The sequence below is a fragment of the Zingiber officinale genome, chromosome 5B, assembly GCF_018446385.1.
Source record: "Zingiber officinale cultivar Zhangliang chromosome 5B, Zo_v1.1, whole genome shotgun sequence".
Classification (NCBI taxonomy): domain Eukaryota; kingdom Viridiplantae; phylum Streptophyta; class Magnoliopsida; order Zingiberales; family Zingiberaceae; genus Zingiber; species Zingiber officinale.
This window is the reverse complement of record NC_055995.1, coordinates 93,568,241-93,572,571: the sequence shown is the minus strand read 5'-3', so window position 1 is coordinate 93,572,571 and position 4,331 is coordinate 93,568,241. Positions and strand designations below refer to the sequence as shown.

The 4,331-nt window shown below is 40.9% G+C and overlaps 1 long non-coding RNA gene across 1 annotated transcript; it reads left to right on the top strand.

The window, feature by feature from the left end:
* The first annotated feature begins 709 nt into the window (after positions 1–709).
* LOC121987641 lies at positions 710–1,305 on the top strand. The gene is made up of 3 exons (XR_006113681.1): positions 710–863; positions 952–1,040; positions 1,253–1,305. It is a non-coding gene; the product is annotated as an uncharacterized LOC121987641 (long non-coding RNA).
* The last annotated feature ends 3,026 nt before the right edge of the window (positions 1,306–4,331 follow it).

Below are 4,331 nucleotides of genomic sequence, written 5' to 3'. Positions count from 1 at the left end.
CGATTGCTCTAATCGCTTACGCTGTGTCTAATCGATTGACTTAATTGATTATGTAAAATACCGAAAATAGGCGAATATGAATAAGGGAATTTTCCGGAATTTTTGGACATTTTTCGGGGATTTTTCGGAGTTCGTACGGACGAGTTAACGGGGATAAAAACGGGGCCCGGAAAAGCCTGTTTAGTCTACCTCGTTTAAGCGAGGAAATGTTTATATTTACATTTCCTTTTCTTTTGTTTCTTTTTATTTCCTTATTTCCTCTTCTTATTCCTCACCTCGCCGAACCCAAGCCATCCCCGCAACTCTTCCCTTCTTCTTCCCGACGCCGTGCCCTAACCGTCGGTCCGGCGGTTTCTTCCTCCCCGGAGTCTGCCCAAGCGCCGGCGAGCGCGAGCCACTGCTGGTCAAGCCGTCGGCTGTGCCCTAGTCTCCTTGTCGACGGCGCCGACACCCACAGAAGATTTCCTCTTCTCTGCCGACGCCGAAACCAATTCTCCTTCCCTTCCTGCGACGCCGACGCCACTGCCGATCCACCGCAGGTGCGTCTGTGCCCTAGTGTTTCCACCGACGCCGAGCAGTGCCGGCCATCTCTCCTCTTCCTCCATTTCGAGATTTTTTTCCAACCGATTCTTCTCGGACGCCCTCTGCCCTAGATTTGGGCCACAGCCGACCAAGCTCCTTGCCTTGAATCTGCCGAGCCTCACTTTCATCTCTTCTCCTCTGCCCTAGTTTTCCTGGTGTCGTTGTCTTGGTACCACACTGCCGCCGGCCATCAGGATCAGCCGAGTTCTGTGTGATTTTGGAGGTCACGGATTGGTGTGGTTTGGTTGGGAAGGGACTGCTGATACAGAGTTGAGATTTAGGTATGAAATGTTGGGCTTCAATTTGATTCATCTTGCAATCTTGAGATGTTGATGCAGTGTATTATCATAACATGTGTTGTTTGGGCAGTAACTTTGTGATCCCCAGCAGCGGCTCTGATCTTGTTTCAGCAACCAACGTCTTTGATTTTGGATCAACAGTGATACATACGAATTGAGGTAAGGAGTAGGGATTTGATGCATGATGTAGATGATTGTTAGATTTGGTAAATACATTGAATTAGGTTGGAATTGGATTATTATGATGATGAATTTGAAATAGGTTTATGTGTTTTTGGAATTAGGGTTTTTGCCCTAATTTAGGGTTAAAGAATTTATTTAGCTATTTATAGGAATTTAGCTAAATAATTCGTATATGTTTGGTATTACAGGACTTTGACGCGAGACGAGTATCTCGGAGTCAGATTGGACCTTTCTATTTTCGGAGGCGGGTACTTTTGACTTATGTCATTTGATATGCTTAGTAATTAAATTAACATGTTGCATTAATTGTGTTTCTTATCTGTTTCGGTTAATCACTACCCAAATCTTACATGCTTGATTGATTGATTGGTTTTGCATCTCAGGTATATTTTACCTGTTTGTACATGCTTATAGGGGTAGTGATATGCCATGCTTGACCATGTTCGGGACCTAGGTTTTATACCTTACGTGTACCTTTGATTCGATATGATTCGTTGACCTAGGGTGCACTTTTCTATATATATGGATTAGGTCGGGATGTTTATATGGTTATTGCCATGCATCATTTGCATGATTGCATCTTTGTCGATAGTCCGCTCCATTATTGTTGAGCACATCGCCATTACATGGATCCGCACACACCACCACTCATGGGTTAGTGGTCGATTCAGCCGAGTGTGTTGCAGCAGGCAGTTGGACGCTTGGTCCGCTCATGGGTAGTGTGACACAACGTGTTATCCGGCAGGATTCCTCCCGTCTTTGAGTACTGGAGTTGAGAGCATTGCGCTCCCCATCTATGATTTGGGGTAGGAGGATAGGTGTACTCGACAAGATCCGTCCACTCGGTCACTCATCGGGAGTAGTGACGACAGAGTGCACGGTTGTCACCCTACCCACTCGGCCTCACTTTGTATGAGATGATCGTCAGGGGGGTGACCAGACGCATCATTGGCATCATATGCATGATGCATTTATTGCTGTGTTTGCTGCATTTATTATATGCTGCATATTGTTTGGATACCTATGTTTGACATGCATACAGGATTCCTTATCCCTCGGACTGTTTGACCTTATACTCAGGACCTGGTTAGTACAGTATTCTCCTGTTTATTTCAGATGCATTCTTATCTTTCTTATCAGGAGACTGTACGCATGATTAGTGCTAGGTGTTGTTTCTTTACTTTGCATATCAATCACAAGTTGATGCTGTCAGGAGGGAGTTCCAGTCGCTAGTCCCCACTGCACGTAGTGCTACTCCGCTGCTGGTTTTTGAGTTGTTTCATTTTAGCTTTTCGCTATCAGACTTTATTTTAGTTTTGTTTTGGACTTACATATGGATATTGTATGGAATCTTTCCGTTGGATGAACTTTTCGTATGATTTGGATTTACTCTACTACATGCCTGCCTGAACGGCAGAAGAGGTAAGAAAAATCGGATTTGGGCTTTACGAGTGTAGTTGAGTAGGGTTGATTTCGAGTCAGAGTATTATTACTGCGTGGTTGTGTCAGCCAGAGGCTGAATATATATATATAAACTGCGTGGTGATTGATTTTCATTACTGTTATTATTCCAGCCGTCTGTGGCTGAGTATTTAGTGCTTGTAGAAAATTTTGATTGTCCGCCGTACAGGGGAGATGCTGCCGAAATTTTCTCGGACAGGGACTCTTCTGGAGGCGTGACAATTTAGTGGTATCAGAGCAGGTATACGATACTTGCTGTGTGTGCTGGATTTTTACGATCTTTGTTTTCGTATTTTGCATAGTTGGTATAACCTGATACCAATTGATATGGTATCAGAGCGCCAAGTTTGGCGATACTTGTTGGATTTTTGTGTTTTGGATTTTCGGGATTTATCTGATACCAATTTATTGGTATCAGAGCAGGTTATGGATACCTGCTTTTGGTATTCTGGATATTTGGGTTAGCCAGGTTTGCGAGTCAAACTGGGCATTTTCGGATTTTCGATATGGATTTCCGTTTCGGATTTATATGGATTTCCAGTGTTTGTTTTTCTCGTACGGAATTCTGAGGTCATTTTGGGGACTGGACAGCGATGGAACATCTCCAGACGGCATATAGGTATGATGTTTAATTTTATAGTTTATGACAGGTATTAGCATTCTTTATTTAGTACCTGTCTGGTTGCTTTAGCACATATTACTTGTGATGGGTTAGCCATTGAGGATGGTTGACCTTAATAGAGATAAAGGATTATAATCTCTGGTGATATTTCTTATCATACCATCAGTAGTGTTAGCTTCTGTTACTACTCGTAGGAGATGGAGGCACATACTAGCCTCTGCTATTGTTAGCTGGGTAGTGGATGATATCTACATATTCCTGTTGACTTAGCCAGGAGAGTTTTATACTCATATCTTTTGGATATTAGGGTACCAGGTACGATGGAAATTGATCATTGGGGGTTACCATGTTTGATCATTGTTGAGAATGATTTGAGGTTGAGGGATATTGTGAGATCAGATATTATGATATGTTGATTTCTAATGATTTATGAGAGTAAATGTTATGTGGTTGTCTGATGATCAATTACTAGATATTTGTTTTGATGATCTATTAGTGGATAACTATTTTGATGATTTATATTTGAGTTGTCATTGATGGTGACATAGTGAGTGTCATTTATGATATTCACAGGTTTGATGATTATGGTTGGTGATCAGATTATAAATTGGGTGCTGGAGAGTTTACGGTTGAATGTGCCTATGAGATTTTAATAAATCTGGTTAATTTTGGTTAGTTAACAGGATGATAAAATTGATATTTGTTTCATCTGATATTGAACTATGTGGATAAATAATGATTTGATGTTTTGAATGCTAACTTACCCTCATGGAGAGTAGAGACTTATTCATCTGATATTAGTGGGCTGATATTTTTGAGGATAAAAAAAAAAATGAGGGTGTCTCGATGATATTGAATTCTAGTTTTTTCTTTTGGGTCGTACACATTTATTCATATGATATTATGTGGATTGACATTCTCTAGTTTGAGATGATGTATTAGTGTTGAATTGACCCATGAACTGATTTAGTTATTTGATAATGTGGTATACCATTTGATCGTGGTTTGATATACCTTAGTTGCTTGTGGAGGATTAAGGTATTCTTGATTAGTTAGTAGATGAATGATTTAGTTTTGTTGGTTGATCAGTAGAGGATTGTCATACTCTATTTTTAGAGGTTTGAACTTTTAGGTTGTTTGTGCTTAGTTATGTATCTAGAGCACATTTGAGTACATGCTTTGTA